Source organism: Lissotriton helveticus, chromosome 6 (genome assembly GCF_964261635.1).
Source record: "Lissotriton helveticus chromosome 6, aLisHel1.1, whole genome shotgun sequence".
In the NCBI taxonomy this organism is placed as follows: domain Eukaryota; kingdom Metazoa; phylum Chordata; class Amphibia; order Caudata; family Salamandridae; genus Lissotriton; species Lissotriton helveticus.
This window is the reverse complement of record NC_136067.1, coordinates 748,939,043-748,957,880: the sequence shown is the minus strand read 5'-3', so window position 1 is coordinate 748,957,880 and position 18,838 is coordinate 748,939,043.

Genomic DNA, 18,838 nt, shown 5'->3' with positions numbered 1-18,838 from the left:
GTAAAACAAATATTTTCCTCATATTTCTATTCTGGAATCTGCGTGTATCCACAAAATTCCACCCACCTGCATTCCCGAAAGTCTTAAGATAAAAATGATACCTCACTTGTGTGGGTGGGTTAAGTATCCAGCGACAGGCAAGGGCCCAAAACATATTGTGGAGACATCAAAATTACCTATCACAAAATGACTTGGTTTTGCAAGGCGGGGCACCTGTTTTTTTGGGTCTGGGTTCAGCGGCCTTCTAGGGAAACCTAACAAACCCACACACTTCTGAAAAGTAGACACCCTGGGGAGTCTAGGGAGGTATGGCTTGCATGGATTCCCCAACATTTCCCTACCCAGAATCCCCTGCAAATCTCAAATTTAGCTGAAAAAAATCTAATTTTACTCACTTTTCTATGTGGGTATGTTGTAGGATCACCGGGATGACACAAATTTCCTACCACCTAGCATTCCTCTAGGTCTCTTGATAAAAATTGTACCTTACTTGTGTGGGTAGGCATAGTGGCTGCAACAGGACATGGCCCAAATCGTACTGTGGAGACTTCAAAATTCCCTATCATAAAACTACCTTGTTTTGCAGAGGGGGGGGGGGCATCTCGTTTTTTAGGCCCGGGCTCACAGCCATCTAGAAAAACCTACCAAACCCACACATTTCTGAAAACTAGACACCCCCTCGGGAATCCAATGAGGTATGATTTGCGTGGATCCTCCAACATTTTCTTACCCAGAATCCCTGCAAACCTCAAATTTCGCTATAAAAATCAGTTTTTCCACATGTTTTTGTGTGGGATCACTGTACCGGCACAAATGTCCTACCACCTAGCGTTCCCCTTGGACTCCTGAATAAAATTATACCTCACTTGTGAGGCTGTATAATGCAAAACCCACTAAAAATTTAATGTTTTAAAAATGTAGCGCTTAGAATTTGCGGTGCTATACGTTTAATCCCTATGTTTTTGGTTCTTCCCAATCACAGGACTTTGGCCCACCCACACAAGTGAGGTATAATTTTACGAGGAAGAACAAGGGGAATGCTGGGTGGTAAGACTTTTGTGCCAGTATTATTATTATTATTATAATTAAGTTTATATTATTATAATTAAGTTTATAAAGCGCTCAGCTACCCGTAGGTTTCCTGGCGTTAAAACCAAAATGAGAGGGGGAGACTCAGAAAGGAAGGTTGTTACAGGTTAAATAGCGAAGTTTTTACCTGTCTGCGAAACTTAAGGTGGCAGGGTTCAGTTTGTAACAGAAGAGGAAGGGAATTCCAAAGTGAAGGGGCCAGCCAGGCGAAGGAGCGGCCACCCATTCTGGATCTTTTGATTCGAGGAACCGAGAACAAGTGCTGATTAGATGATCGAAGAGTGCGGGGGGGACAGTAGTGCTGAACCAAAGAGTTAAGGTAGGGAGGAGCCAGGCCAGCATTTATTCTGTACATGAAGCAAAGGGCCTTACATTTTGTGCGGCTTTCAATGCGGAGCCAGTGCAGAGTGCGTAGAGAATTGGAGGTAGGGGATGTATTAGGGAGTTTACAGATCAGTCGCGCCGCCGTATTCTGGACTGTCTGTAATTTTCGAATCACCTCTTTACAGGCTCCCAGGAGAAGAATGTTCCCGTAGTCCAGTCTAGAGGTGATTAAGGCCTGGACCACGGTTCTCTGAGTATCCTGGGGGAGCATCCAGATGATCTTACGCAACCACTTAATGATGGTGATACAAGTGAAGGAAGTCTTAACCACGTGGTTCTTCATAGATAGCTGGTCGTCAAAAATGACGCAGAGGTTGCGAGCTGTTTTAGATGGAATGGGTAGAGTACCCATTTGAGAGGGCCAATGTTGGGTTCCCCATAGGGTGGTGTTATGGCCGAACAGAAGAAGCTCTGTTTTCCCCCCATTCAATTTCAGTTTGTTATCATACATCCAAGCTGCGATGTTACTGAGTCCTGCGCAGAGGGAAGAAGAAGAGGAGTGAGAACCCGTAGAGAGAGAGTAGATGACCTGGGTATCATGGTATGATGATCCCAGACAAAATTTGAGGTTTGGAGGGGATTCTGGGTACGAAATGTTTGGAGATCCATGCAAGCCATATCTCACTGGGCTCCCCAGGGTGTCTAGGTTTCAGAAATGTGTGGGCTTGGTAGGTTTCCCTACATGACCTCAAGCCCGGAGACAAAAACACCGATGCCCCCCCCTGCAAAAACAGGTTGGTTTTTTATGATAGGTAATTTTGAATTCTACACAATACATTTTGGCCCATTTTGGTACTTGACCCACCCACAAGAGTGAGGTACCATTTTTAGCGAGAGACCTGGGGGAATGTTGGGTGGTAGGAAATGTGTGTCAGCCCATTGATCCTATGACTTTCCGACACAGAAATTTAAGAAACATTTGATTTTTTCATCAAAATTTGAACAGCAACTGTCACTTCGTCTCTCCCCAAAAATCTTAGCTTCAGATTCCATTACATCATAGAATGTTATGACATGGAATAGAACCTCAGAACCAAGGGCCACATGTATGAAAGTATCATTTTGCGATTACCAATTAGCGATTGTTATGATATCGCTATTTGGTAATCGCAAAATGTAATGTAACAAAACAGACAGGAAATAGCGATTTCCTAATTGAGATTGCTTTAAAATCGCAAACACGATTATAGAATTGCAATTTGTAACTGCAAAACCATTCATTCCTATGGGCCTCAAGGCCCATAGGTGAGAATGGTCTTGTATTACCTAAATTGCGATTAGCTAATTGGTAATGGGAAATTAGGTAATCCAAAGACAAGGGTGCCAGGGGGCCTAAGGCCCCCGTTGGACTAGTCCCTTTTTGGAGGGTTATCCCTGAACTTTTTGCCTTCCTCCTGTATTTTTTCTGACCTGTTGTTGGTGCCCCCCCTGAACCGCCCCTAACAAAATGATTGCACATGTAAGGCACACACATGCCCTATGGGCATGATTGCACCACATGGCACTTTGAAAAAAGCAGTTTTGTACATTTTTCAAAGTGTACACAAGGTTACCACCAACTTGAAGTTGATGGTATTAGCGTTCCTTAACACCTTCGACGCTCATGACGAGCTCAGCTCGTCATGAGGTACACCTCTCGTACGCTCATGACGAGCTGAGCTCGTCATGAACCGTGGGTTTTTAAAAACTTCAGCGCACAGCGGGTAAACGCGCCGCGCGCATGGAGTTAATGCACAGTTCGCATTTAGAAAAGGCTTCTTGCATGTGTATTAGAGCATCACAAATTGTGAGTCCCTATGCATTCACAATTTAGATAATTGCTAAAAATTGCAATTTCCTAGATTGCAAATGCCAAAACCTTTCATACATAGGGAAAGGCCATTTTGTGTTCGCAAACGAACACATTTTGCAATATGCACAGTTTGCGAATGGAAAATAGCTTGATTCATGTGGCCCCATGTCTCTCATTAAACACAGAGAAGTTTGCTGGGCCAAACTGTAAAGCACAAAACATTCTTTGCAGCCACCACTCTCTTCTGTGATTCACCCAGGAGAGCAAAGGTGGTCCACTGACTCTATGAAGGCATGATTTGTGCACCCCTCTCTGTCTTACACTAGTTTGGCATTACTCCAGGGCCAAATTAAAAGTCATTATACCAGTTTAATGTGCAGTCAGCTACTCACAGTAGAGCTAAATAACCATTCCCCACCCGGGAGGCACTTTTGACTGAACATTTAACTGTTTTGGTTATGAATATAATTTGTTTAAGGATAGGTATTTTTTTGCAGTATTACCTTAAATGAAATATGCAAATTAAATTGTTAATTATGTTTTTTGGACTGTTAATTATATCGTTTTTGGACATTTACTTTTTATTTTGTGTTGAAGTATGATATTTTGTGTGTTTTGTGGTATTTTTTAGAGTTATAATGATGTTCCAGTAGTTGATAGGTTGGTTATTGATATTTTTGTTGTTTTATGTTTGTTGTAATATTCTTTAATGATAGGTTTTTGATATTGGTGGTTTACCAAGGTTTTGGATGACAATGTTTTAGTAGTCAATACTTTTGCTATTTACACAGGGGTGTTAAAAAAGGTTGATACTATGATAAAATGTGTTTTTTAAGTGAAATTTTTGTATCCCTATGTTTTCTTGGACTGTAAAGTGACATGCATTCTGTAGGGAACAAGGAAGAGCAGGGTATCCTCAGCAAAACATTTATGCTGCTAGGGTTTGAAAGGCCACGGGCCACTGAGGGGGTGCCAACACTTAAAAATTACGTTTGTGTTATGTAAGTTTTGTTTTTATTGTCTATGTTATCCCATTTTCGAACAAACTGAATTTGCACTACACAGTTATAGTTTTGGTACAAATTTTTCTGTAGTGGATAAAAAAATGCTTCAATAAATTAAGAGTTCTTCTGTAAATCAATAAATCAAAGGTAGCATCATGTTTGTAAGTAATTCCATCAGAGTATTAATTCAAAGAATTAGTAGTCAGAGTTCTTATATATTCGTAAAAAACATTCTTAGTGCTTCACAGATGAGAAGGTTAGTTTCAGCGCCTGCTGGCTCACAGGCCTGGGGCTTTTTCAAACCTCCAGCTGACCAGTTTTGGATGTACTCAACATTAATTACAGTGTTGCTTAAAATAGGATAATTATCATGTTCACAAGTGACCACACAATTGCCACAATAAACGTGAGCTATCTTCGGGAACAATTATTCAGAAATATGTGTAACAAGGTGAGAAGAAAGAAGTTTGGTGTAGAGGAAAAGGGGGAAAATGCAGGTTTGTATTTTGAGAGAACAAACAATGAGCTGGAGCTAAGTTGGAAATTGAAGAGTGATTATACAAATGGCTGGAGCCACCATTTCCATATGTAATTTATAAATGTATTTGAAATAGTTAAGAAATAAATACAAATGTAATCAATATGTTCAGATTCAGCATAGTTCACTAGTCATTCTAGTCTATATTATGATACTATGAAGTTAGAGAATGATGAAACGTCATATAAAGAAGCTGTATTTCCTCTCTTTTTAATGGCGGGATCAGGCTTTTTTATAGAGTTTACTAAACTAATATTGTGCAAGATCATTAAGGCAGGGTCACGTTTTGAAATATTTCGAATGATCATTAGCAAGTTTTGAAAGATCTCTGATCAGCAGTAGAAATTTTAGAAATTCTGGTATCTGTTATAGTGATATCTTTCAGCAAATAAAGAGGTAATACAAGATGTTGAAATTGATACGACGTATGTCCAACTGCATTCTTTGAATTAGTATTTAGTTCATTTGTTATTAGTGCTAGTTTGTTATTAGTTCATTTTCTTTCTTTTTGACATGGGGCACTAACCTATCTGACTAAGAAGATGCTGGCAGGATTCACATATGAGGTGAATTTGCTACACTGTACTCAATTATTGTTTTGACTTAAATTGAGTAAGTTCAATCATTATAGGTGTACAGAAAGTACTGATCAAGTCAAGTCTCTTCTCATTCATGAAGGAATATTCCCAGAAGTAATGAGACCAATCACAATAGGTAACATGAGCGCATTCACCAATTCATTACAGCTCTATCTGTTGTCCAGGTACTGGTACAGACAGTGCTATATGCACAGTACTCTGGTAAAAATCTGTGTTTTACTACGGGTGCTCCTTTGCCTTTGGTACTATTTCACTAACCATTAGACACTAAGGGGCTGATTAAAAGTTTGATGGTGCTGGAATGGACCACTACACATGCGGTCTGCTCCCGCACTGTCAAACCGCGGTCTTGTCTAGTAGGCTATTTTTGGCATTCTCGCGGAGGGACTTCTGAAAATGGACACCGCATTGGAAACACCAAAAACAATTCCTGCATGGCATGGACAGCAAATTCTATGCTGTGCAGGAACTGGGGTGCATGCACACAGGTGGGCACATCTTATATGGCCCCATTTGTTTCAGGGCCATCACGCTTGCAAGTTTCAGGGCCGCCAGCCTTGTCATGGAGGAAAGACCTCCATGATACCACTGGCAGCCCTGAAACTCGTAATATGCATGGCTGTGCCACAGCAGCACCAGCAGCATATTACGGTGTACCCTGATCACCTAGCCACCGCCAGGGAGCAGTGGTTTTTGGCAGCTGCAGTGGTGCAATTCTGGTCTGACAGCTCACAAACCTGTAATGGGGTAGTCGGACCACTGTGCAGAGGTGGCTGGACCGCCACTTATGCACCCCCGCGAGTCAAGCAGGCCTCCACCAGACTTGAAATTAGGCCATGATTATTCCTTTGAAGGTCGTGACTCTAAAAGGGGTGCTTCTTTGTGTAGTCATGGATTATTCTAAGATGTGATGAGGTCTGAAACTCAGGAACTGAATGAGGCCAACTGGTCACACTATTAATAACAAGAAAGTACAGGGTTGTCAACAGGCAACAACAAATTTGAACTTGGCCATTAGTCACAGAACACCTTGCAATTTAGGATGGCAGAGACATTATCCAAATATATAAGAGCCAGTATTCTGTTAAGGTAATTCCAATGTTTTATTGTTTGGTGACATGCGGAAGAGGAGAGGAGCGCTGCATGCCATACAAAAGGAGACTGGCTACAGACTCAACTGGTCTGTTAATGTAATGCTGAAAAAGAGAAATCACTAGTAGCTGTTGAGATGTTTGGTTCATTGAGGTGCAGAACTGGGACTCGGGGTTAGGATCTAATGGTCACTACTGGTTTTCAAATTTGAGACCAAAAGGCAGAAAAGCTCAAGGCAGACAAAAACACTCACAAGTGAAGCAAAAGGTCTCAGTGGTGCCCAATGCATGTTCAATCACTGGAATAGGAGCAGAAAGAATATTTAAAAAATCTGTCTTAGGTTCCGATGCCACTCAAGATGGCAGCCTGAGAGGAAAAGGCCACCGTACAATGGACAAGCTGTGGTCCTTTGGTGCTGATTGGCGCTTTCCTGTCAGACCACAATATCAGCATTCACAAAAGGAACCATGGTTATGAAGAGGAGCTGCCTTTGGGAGTGAAGCAGAGGCGCTTCTCTTTATTTCCTCAACATTGCGGCTGCTTAATGGAGCGGCCTCCATTTTATTTCAACGCTCCTTCACAAGTAAGGAATTGGGAATGCTGCATGGTCAAAAATTAATTCGGTGACTTACCTAGGACTTTGCAAGGATAAAAAGAGCCTCTACAATATTTTTATTGGGACTCCATTAAAGGCTGGTTTTTAGAGCTTCACTGCTGAAAATGTGTATATCTGGAGCTTTATGGCACACTGAGGCGGTCTTTCATTGGTGAAGGTGATGTCAGAGATTACTCATACATTCAATAACTTTATCTATGGTTCTTTGAGCAGTCGCCACTTTGGGTTTTGTTGAATGTCCACTCGTGGGACTTTGTCATGGGTTCATATGCACTGGAGAGGTAACTGTGCACTGTGATAATGCTGTATGATTGAATACGACCATGTGGATACCATTGTGATTACCATTGTGTTCTCCGAATATATTGTATGCGGATCAGCACTTGTTTATGTTTTCTTATGACTTTATTTGGGCAACTGCATTGCTGGTTTTTTCTATAAGTTCCCCGATAGTTAGCATGGCTTGTTTATACTCGTACTGCTGCCCTGTCCTGATCGGGCGTCGCCTCACGTGCCAGGATCATAATACCGGCTTCAGAACCTCACGTGCTATAAAGGCCTACGCCCAGTACCAAGACTATAAAAGCCCTGTTCACACATGCAGGGACGCTTCGCTTTGGTCTCTAGCTAAGCGTCACCGCGAGCGTTCCTGATCTTCACCTGGCACTTCCAGTTCCCGCCTGCGAGGACCTTCTTGGCTCCTTTTCCTCCCTCCCTCGTACTCCCGCTCCAGTTTGGTTTCCTCGGCTCCCCGTGATCCTTACCTGGGTCCAGTCTTCGTTCTCCTTTCCTCCAGCCTTCCAGAACAGCTTCCCTTCATCGCGCCGAACCTCACAAGCAGCCTCTCTTCACCGCGACGAGACTTCCGGCCAGGACATCTCCTTCAACTTCCGGTTTCCTGTTTCCTGCAAATAAGTAAGAGGGTTTCATTACTGGGCAGGAAAGAACATTAACATTGGACAAAAAGAAACAAACATTGGCCAAGGCAAAATTAAGCATTGTTAAAGCCACCAAAAAGGCAATTGTGGTGCATGAAGAACATTGGCAATAATAAGGAGCTTATAGTGACTGTACAAAAACTTGATGCAATTATCATTGTAAATGTATTGTGCTATTCGAATGGTATGACATAGAATACCTGAAGGTATATTGAGATGAAGCACTTTGAATTGTATGGCAAAACGTTTGTAGTTTTTTTTGTTTCTGTTCCATGTCATTCCAAAACCCATTTAAGGACATCAACGTACAATTGAAAGGTAGGATTTGGTAGATGTGTTTTCCAATTACACTGCTAATCCACTAACCAGTTAACTTGCTCCATTCAAGTAATTTCTCCAGACGGTTCATATTTGTGTTCTGTGTTCATTGTATTTAATCAAAGGCAAGGCAAGTGATCAGAACAAGATCTGTCAATTGCAGAAATGTTGGTTTGGGCTTAACAAAAAGTGGTATGTATCAATGAAGAAAAAGTGATAAGTTCAATGCTTAAGGTCTGAAAGCGTTTAAGTTCATGTAGCCCTATTGTTTATTTAGAGACAGAATTTACAAGTCCCTGCAGTACCACAAGAAGCCCAGAACACTTCACGCAGAGAAACCTCAACTGGACCCCTGAGAAGAGATCCAGTGTCTTGTTTGTTTCTTTATCCACTTCCCCCTTTCCCTTGGGTATTAATCAGTTTTGTCAAGTGCTAACATCCTTGCTAACTGGTTGGTCCACGAGGGAGTTGGTAGTTAGGGATCATCAAGAAGGAACCAACAGGAACCTCGTGAGCAACGCATGACAGACTTTTCCTTTCTAAATGTTGCTGGTCCAAAACAAAAGTGTTGTGACATATCCAACTTTTGGCAAGATAATGTCAGCCCCAGCACCAATTTTTATTGAGGCTAAACATAAGGCTGTCTAATAGAGCCCCGTTGTTGAGGAGTGTGTGTATTGGGAGCTCTATGGTACTCTGAGGTGGCATTTCCTGAATGCAGACGACGTTAGAAATACACTGGTAATGTCATCATCTTGTTGTGTGGTCCCTTTTTATTAAGTATGGGTGAATTTTGCGAATTAGCAATCCGCGAAAATGCGTATTTACGGATTCCCAATCCGCAAAATTCGCATACTCTTGCGAATTTTGCGGATTTTTTTTTATGTTCGCAAGTGTTTCTGCCATTTCGCAAGGGTTTTTTACCAGTTCGCTAACGCGAACTTACTTGTCGGGTAACAACGGTCGCGACCATGTTGTTTCTACGTCTGGTTCATCACAGCACCCTCTGTTTCACCACTGCCACCCTCTGTTTCACCACTGCCACCCTCTGGCTCACCCATGCCACCCTCTGGTTCATCACTGTAGATTATGGGGGGAAAAGCACACCTGCCCTGCCTCAACTGACATGAATTAATTTGGGGCTGATGAATGTGTCACTGAATTTGAGCTGGCACCTGCTTCCTTAGCTGTAAGTGCTTCCTCATTAATCATGATCTTGAACTTTTGCACCTGCTAAGTGCTTTCAGTTTTGTAAAATTCGTTAGCACACCCGCCCTGCCTCAACTGCCATGAATGAATTATGGGCTGATTAATGTGTCACTGAATTTGAACTTCCAGTCTGGCACCTGCTTCCTTATCTGTAATTGCTTTCTGTTGCAGTGTAATTTGTTTTAACAGGACATTTGTGGCATACTCTGAGCCTGCTGTGAGGGTCAGAGCAGGGTCATAGAATAGTTGCAAGTAGGCAACTGAACTCTGGAGGGGCCCCTCAGGAAGCACTACAGGGAATGGTTACTAATGATAAGATTGAACTTTTGCACCTTCTGAGTGCTTTCAGTTTTGCAAAAATCGTTTTTCTGCAATTTCGCGCGATTCGCGGGGCGCTAATTCGTGCGAGATCGAATTCGGAAGCCGCAAATTTGTGCAAATATACGATTTGTTGTTTTTTGCGGCGTGTTAGTTCGCGTGATTTTTTGCGTTTTCGCAAGCCGCTTGTAGCGCAACGTTGCGAAGTTACCCTAGCGGTCGTACATGGGCGTGGCCATCTTGTTTGCGTGACGTATTTCCGTTTCCGGGCGCTATGTGTAATCTCGCAAAGTGTGCAGCTCACTAGTACAAGTTCATGTGTGATCGCGAGGGAAATCTTGCGTGAACTTACCCACGCGGTCGTGAACGGGCGCGGCCATCTTGTTTTTCATTCATTGCTATGGTTGTGGGCATGCTTTCTGTATCCTCTGTCAATCTCTGCCATCCTTTGCTTGTTTGAAGTTTTTTTTAATCTATTTAACTTATTATCCATCCCTCTATTTTTCTAGCTCTATATTTTTGTGTTTTCGGCTACTTTTGGTTAATTTTAAACTACTTTTTAAAACTCTTTTCTTTTCTTCTTCCCTATTCTATTTCTTCCTTATTATTTACCTTCCTTTTTGCCCAGACCATGGTAAAGGGAGCCGGGAAGCAGCCCGAGAAGGGGAAGGGTCCCGCACCCCGTGCCCGGCTCCCGTGCGGGCGTTTGAGGGGGGAGCTAGTGATGCCACGGGAGATTTTTAGCGCGGCGGAAGTGGCCGCACTAGTGTTTTATGTCCAGCGCCGCCTCCCCAGGACCATCATGGCAGGTGGCAAGATCGCAAGCGGCTACGGGCTCAGGGAGTGCCGGAAGCGGTGGGAGAAGGTGTGCCGGGACATGTATCAACACTCTCGGGTCCGGCACACCTACAACCAGGCCACCCACCGTTGGACGGATCTCCTGGACCGGGAACGCGACTTGCTCGGCATCGAGATCCCGGGCTTGGTGAGTAGTAGTAGCTATTTCATCACTACTCTGTTTTCCCTGCTCTGTGTGTTATTATATTGCACATTTTTGTTTTTTACCAAGAGCAATAATGCTGCTGATTACATTGTAGGTAAATTATATTTCAAAATCTTCTGTGCATTTCAGGTGCACTGCTCTCCTTCTCAGTAGCGTTGCTACTATGCTTATTTGTGTTCGATTTTGTGTTCATTTCATTGGCCTGAGAAATTATGTATGAGTGTAGTTTGAAGAACTGCGTAATGCTAGACACTAAGGGTCAGATTTTCAATTACCGGTGCATCCCTGCAAAGTAGCAGACATGCGCCAGTAATTGTGCTCCACGCCACCGCCACCACCACCCATGGTGCGCCGTTTTTACAATGCGGCGCACCATGGGCCCAAAACGTCACCGAAGCGTTACGCGTCTGTGCCGTAAAGGCGGCGCATTGCTGGAGTTGCGTCGCAACGATGGCGTAGCTCCAGCAATGCTCTGGGGTGCCCTATCTCCCCAATGCTGCGTCAAGCCGTTCGTCTGCTTCAAGCAGGCACAGGGTTTGAGTCACGCATCATTGTCCTAAAAGTGACTGATTGAAATCTTGTAGATTTCCCTCAGCCACTTTTAAGATGCGTTCCTGCGCAGGAACGCCCTCCCTTGCGCCGGAACGCCCCCTGATGGCGCAGGGCTTTACAACGTGATGCATCTCCCATATGCGTCACGTTGTTAATATACGCCGCACCATGGCGCCTCTTTTGTTCTGCCGCTGCGTCACAAAAGTCACGCAACAATGGAGCAAAAGAGCCGCAAGGGGCATGTAAATCTGCCTCTACAGACTCAAGTCCAGTCCTTCCTTTGTACACCTGGCAATAAGAAGAAATAGTGGTGGTGGATTGATAGTTTGAGTATTTTAATGACGGGTTAATGTAGTAGGAAACTTTTTAGTGTTGTCGCTGATCTGCAATCACGATGGAGGTTGTCTGTCACTTCGCGTGCTGCGAACTGCAGCCTGCCAGTCCTAGGCGAACCTTTTTAGTAGTTTGTTTAGTGAGTTACATAACTTTCCAAGTCGACGGTCCGCAAATCAAGCAATACTAATATCGTAGTAGACCACATGAGATAGGTCAATATATCACGTGGAATAGTTGTCTATTTGCTATTTCGCCAAAATATTTTGTTATTGTTCTTTTGAAATGTTTGATTTGGTTGACAACAATCATCCATGTTTTCGGGTCTTTCTTTCTTTCATGTTGTACATCAGCTCCCCCCAGGGGCAAGGGGACAGAGGAGGAGGCGTTATCGGCTGCTGCTCAAGGCCAGGATCGGTCAGGCGAGGGCTCCTTTGCTGGCCCCGGTAAGTTTTAATTTTAATATAGAGTACCTATTTTTTCCTAGCGTTCCTCATTCGATTTTTTCTAAATCATCTTTGGTCTTCTTGTAGACTGTATATAAATTCTTATCCTGCCTCTACTATGACTCCCTGTGGTATTACTAGATTATTCCTATTTATTAGTCTGTCTGTGTAGCTAACTAAGATTGCACATTTGGCAAAAGGTGTTAAACGAAACTCCCATTCTAGTCAGCAATAGCTCTATGCACTGAGTGCAGTCCTCTGGGATTGTCCATAATGTCTTTTCAAATCTTCTAAATGTTTATGCTTTGACAATTACCAACAATAAAAATGTGAATGACCACCAAGAAAGAATAAGATACTACTTTACTTTTGGTTTGGATAGGAGGACAATCCATACTACTACTGTTGCAGGGACAAATCTGCACAAACAGAACTATGGACACTAAATAGTGCATTGTTTATCAATTATAATAGGCGCAGGTAGACTTTCCACACACCTCAGTGATATCAGACTTTGAAGAACCCCCAATCTCCTTACTGACTAGATAGTGTGGTAGAGTCATTTAGCTCCCGAATTCATCGATGATTGATCCCCAATGATGATTATCCAATGCAGGACAAGAGTACGGAGTCAGAGTCCAGAAGTGTCAGAGGCACGGACTCATGCTTTCAAATTGCAAAACCTTTTGCTAATTCACTCTTGACCAAAAACCACAGAGTCTATTTAAGTTTTAAAGCTTTATTAAAAGTAAAAATATTTATTAAAATCAAGCTTGTCATAAAACATAAACGGTTGATTAAAAATGGAAAAGTGCTTAGTGATTTATTTCACACATTTATTGTGGGCGAGCCGAGCCCTCACCTGGTTTGAACTTTAATTTTTCTTTTTGGTGCTGAATCGTTGGTCACTCCGTCCTAGTGATGATGATTTGTTCTTAGAAGTGAAGCTTCTGTCTGTTATGAGAAAAATGGTGCGTGTTAAAAAGCAAGCATTCATCAGTTGTGCCAAAAAGTGCAGCAAGACAACACCCTTCCCTGGAAAAAGGGACATTTTTACTCTAGAGTAGACAGTCACAAATTATTAGATTGGTTTCTGTATTCACATTTCTTCATTCCTAGACAAAATACTAGTGAGTGGTGTATGTCTATGACATCTAACATTCTTAAATGTACTTTATAGGTGGAACATCTGGTGCTGGGCCCAGCGCGGAGGTGGAGGAGGACACTTCTGGGGAGGAGGCAGTGCAAGTGCCGGACAAAACTGCTGTGCGGGTTGCCACGGTAGGGGCGGGCAGTGGTAAGCTCTTATATTCCTTACTTATTGAGATTGCAGACTGCATAGTGTGATCTCTGCACGGGTGTAGTATATATGTTCTACAGTTAAGTTACTATACTGTTAAGCAGACTTTCAAATTTAGAACAAAGTTTTTATCAACCAGGTAGTAGCCTCCTCTAAATTTACTTCAACTCAGTGGTGAATTTTTTTTTGAGAATCCAAATCAGATCTGAGATGAACTTGATGGATGGGATGAAAGAAAAGCGAAAGAAGGGTGTAAGTAAGTGTGGAAGGACGAGCAAGTTAAAAGTAATGATGGCTGACAAAGAAGAATGATACGTGTTTCATTGGTGCCCGAGGTGGCTGGGAAGGAATATGATGCATGGCTGGGTGAAGGACGAAGCAAGGATGAGTGGAAGGAGAACAGCCTGGGTGGGTGAAACAGAAACTGTATGTGTGCGCAATATATGCTTTGGTTGAAATTCAAATGCAAGTCAAGCACAGATGTATGGCTTGCGGTTTCCCAAATAATATGAAAAGGTTGTTTTCCCGTGAGAAAACGTAAGGTTTGTCCAGATGAGAGACATGAAGAAGAATGATTGACATATAGTTTGAATGGATGGATGCCTGGATCATGGTACTATCTGACTCTTAGATAGCATATGTGTATCTAGAGAGAGTAGATGGTCACTGGATGAACTAAGTGTTACTTTGAAAAGCATGTAACTCCGCACCCGCACGTCCGTCCCAGTGTAGGAAAGGCAAGGAAAAGAAGTTGTAATTTTGAACAAATACTACCATGAATAGTAGCAGTAGTTTGTATTGCAAGCACAGCATATATCCGGCTATTACGATGGCCAGTCACTACCTCTGTTATTAAGTTTAGTAGAACTCGGTCATTCATGTGTGGATGTATCACTGTTCACTCAATAAAAAGGAAAGCACCTAAAGTCATCCCATATGTAAGCAAATACATACCATGTGCAGTGATAGATAATCAGATTATTTATCTTCTTCATTTTCCTTTTCTAGTATTCATTGGCACTGTAGGGTGAAAGTTAAATTAATTAAGCAGTAGCCCTTGTAACAGAGAATTCTCAGTGCCACCTGTAATAGAAAAGTAAGAGCATCACCACCTGCATGTACTGGACTGGTACAGTAACGCAAGTCTGTCTCACTCATCATGGCGGGCGTCTGTTTTTCTCGGGTGCAAGTTGACTGCGCTGGCGTTATGCCGGCTAGCAGAAGTTAACATACCAATTTTGCTAAACAAGAGAGAAGAATAAGAATAAGACTGGTGTACTGTCATAGTCGACTCTAATGGAGTGAGTCCATAGTGCTCGTAGAATTGATTCCTTAAACTCCCACTAATGTTAGAGCAAGGATGAAGAAGTGGGAGGTTAGATAGATACTGGCCACAATAGTTATGTATTGCGCTTGCAAGTTGCTAGTTCTACTGTGACACAACTTTCTGCTGAATCATTTTGTGTTAATCTTAAAGAGCATTGGTTACAGATTATGTCTTTCTTTCTTCATATAGATGCTCCTTCCAAACCAACACGGAAGGAGCTGGCTAAAAGGGCCCGGCAACGGAGGCTGGAGGCCACTGTCGCCGAATATCGGCGGCAGGTGGGCCAGGAGGAGGGGGACACGCAGGGTACGTCGACAACATCCACGGCGACACCTGCATCCTCCTCCGTGCTCCCTGGGTCAGCCAGTCAGTGCAGCAGGTCTCCAGTGGTACAGAGCCGGGGTACCGCAGCCACCCACCACCGCCGAGCAGCAAAGAAATCAGCTGCCCCCCATAGCAGGTGCAAGGCACGCGTGCACCGCCTTTCACTTAGGGTGTCCTACCTCGAGCAGGAGCTCCTCAACACCAAAACCCTGCTCGAGACCGTCTGCAAGGAGCATGCCGACCTGGCCCGAAAAGTCAACAGCAGCCAGCAGTAGGAGGAGACTATCCCTTGCCCCTTTTTTAAAGACTTCTGGGGGGTAGGAATTGGGAGTTTGGTTTTCTACTTTTTTGGACTTAGTTTTCACAGACATTCGTTGGGGTTCGGGAGGGGGGGGGGTTGGGTCTGGCGGGAGATTATTTATGTTAGGGATATGTACATATACTTTAAACTTTATCTTAACATATGTGTTTTTTACTGCTTTTGAGGCTGGTGGGTGGGGGTTTAACAGTAAGTTTGTTTTCCTGAAACTTAAGTGGCATCTTGATTCAAGTTGTGTAAGTACTAGTAATTGCCCAAATGTTTTCAAAACTAAGTGCCTGTCACAGAGTAAGTGAACTCAATAGTCCTAGGACCGTCAGTCTCTCGTCTCTCCTAATACTCCATTATACTACCTCCCCCAAACGCTTATCTTACCTGTAATTTGTGTTTGGAAATAGGGCTAGGCACAAGGCTGGCTGCACGGGAAATGGCGATTAAGGTTGGCAATCCTGGGCAGATGAAATGTCATCATTGCGGTGGTACTTGTGGTGTTGCACAGTGGCAGTTGCAGCATCTGAAAAAAAAGAAAAAAAAACCTTGTTTGTCCTTACCGTAGCATTAGAACGGTACGATAGAGAATATAGCAGGTGACATAACACTAGAACAGTGCCACAATGTAGCCGAACAAATGGTAAAGTATTGAATGTATAACTAGTACTTGCGTTGAATTTCTTTGACATTGGCTACTACTACAAGAAATAGTACTGAAGGTGAAGGACACAGCAGCGTAATAATTTGCCATGTCTAGGAGAAGGATGTTCTTGATGACCAATCAAGTTGATGGCGCACATGAAAATCTGCTTTCATTTGCCAATAGTGACTCAGTGTCAAGCTGAGTCAGAATATATCCTCGGATTCCTTCACCAGCCTGTTGCTATGACCTTATCCTCCCCAGCAAGTGTGTGAAATTATTGCTGTCATTTAGTCACACATCAATCAAAACCACACAGCCCGGGGTAAGAGGGTTAGGGTTTGGAAAATGGATGGGAATGGGGGTTTTTGGGAAAGTTTTGTTGAGAGAAGAAAAAAAAAGCACAGCATGGACAAACAATAATTGAAGATAAACAAATCTTTGGGTACAAAGCTATCCATAAATCTTTTAAGTGACATAAAGGAAGTGCATGCACTACTGCATGCATGGTTTCTGAAAAGTAAGTAGTACTTTCGACAACCGTGAATGAAAGAATGCGACAGTACAGGGCTGCAGTAATAATTATGTGTTTTCACTTGTCTATCTCTGCACTCAGAGAAACAGTTCTTACATTAAATTAGGTTTAAAAAATAGCAGAAGTAAAACCTATACAATGGCTGTAGGGATGAATTTAGAAGCAAAGATCAAAGAAATGCAGAGTCACACTCATAGAAGTTCACAGCAATAACATTAATTAAAAGATAATTAGAAAAGAACGGATACTGTATCTGTATGTTGTTGTGGTTGTCCTGTTGAATTTGGTAAGTTGCATGCATCCAACCATTCCTCTTATTAGCGGGACTCCTCCATTCCATCTGACGCTCCGTTCATCAATATTGGTGACCAGAAGACACCGTGCCCACTGCCTGCCTGGCAGATGCTGAATTGCGTCTCGCTAATGTGAAGCCTGACTTCATCCTTTTTTTCCCATTGCACAGGCTGAAACCCAGCCTGTAATTATTGATGGAAAAACAGGAAGTGATATTAGAACACCACTGACAAATAAATATAAGGTATGTACGCTGTGTAGTGCAAAAAGTCACACTTTGAGTTTCCTAATAGACAGTACAATATTTTTGAAAGTGCCTACTCTGTCTGAGTCTCCTTTTGAAGGATAAATAAGTATGGGCGAATTAATTTAGCGGATCTTTCCCCTCAAGCTAGATGTACTGTAAACTGTGTTTTAGAACAAAATTAGACCTTCCCAGTGCTCCCAGACCCTTACTAAACCCAGTCGCAAAAATGTAGAAGACCCCCAATCAGATCTCCAAAAACGAGGCCTAGGAGAAAATGGTGACAAAACGTACTTTGAAAGTAAAGTGGGCCCAAATCCCCCCTTACCCACCATGGATTGTATTCAAACCACTTGCAAGCAAGCAAAAGTATCCATACCCAGCATTGCTCCAAGACTCGTAAACCCCCCCCACAAACACCAGGAACCCTCATTCAAAAACTTTTTCCCCAGGTATTGTCTCCAAAACACTTTCTTTCGGGTATTAGACCTACCCAGCAATGGCCCCAGAACTGTCAACCCGGGTGAAAACAAGTTTAACCCCGCCAACAAGCCAAAGGGCAAAACCCGGGAAAAGCCACACTTAAAAAACTTTGGGCCTACCTTGAATTCAGTCGAAATGCGCTCTGCAGCTAGGACCCAACTCCCCTTCCCCACCATGGATTTCCTGAAAAACAAATGCAATCAACATTAGACTGTGCCAGCAGTGCTCCCAGACCCCAAAACCCACCCACAAACACCCGGACCCCCCCCAAACAGCACCTCAAAGACAAGCAAGTCAGCAAAAACGCAAAATAATTTTCACCTCCGATTTTGTCCAAACCACTTTTATCCGGTATTAGACATTCCCAGCAATGGCCCCAGACCTGTCAACCCAGGCGGAAAGAAGTAGAAGACCCCCAAACAGCCAAAAAGCAAAACTACAAAAATGGGGACTTAGAAATTTTCAGGCAAATTTCCCAAATCACTCCGCGCGCGCTCTGCAGCTAGGCCCTAACTCCCCTTTGCCACCATGGATTTGCTTCAAACCTCTTGCAATCAAAAGTATCCATACCCAGCAGTGCTCCCAGACCCCAAAACTCACCCACAAACATCCGGCACCCCCCAAACAGCACCTCAAAGACAAGCAAGTCAGCAAAAACGCAAAAAAACTTTCACCTCCAATTTTGTCCAAACCACTTTTATCCGGTATTAGACATTCCCAGCAATGGCCCTAGACCCCTGCAGCCACCCGCAAAAACGCAGAACACCCCCAAACAGGCAAAAAGCAAAAATGGGCCTACTACCTTCAATTCTGTCCAAATACGCTGTGCAGCTAGGCCCTAACTTCCCTTTTCTACCATGGATTTCCTGAAAAACAAATGCAATCAACATTAGACTGTGCCAGCAGTGCTCCCAGACCACAAAACCCACCCACAACAACCTAAATGCCCACCAAACAGCACCCCAAAGACAGGCAAGTGATCAAAAGCGCAAAATCTTTTTCTGCTCCGATTTTCTCCAAACCACTTTTATCCGGTATTAGACCTTCACAGCAATGCCCCAGACCCATCAACTCACCCGCAAAGAAGTAGAACACCCCCACAAGTGCTTCTTCATTGGGCGTAATCCAGCCATCTGCTTTGAGGGAAATA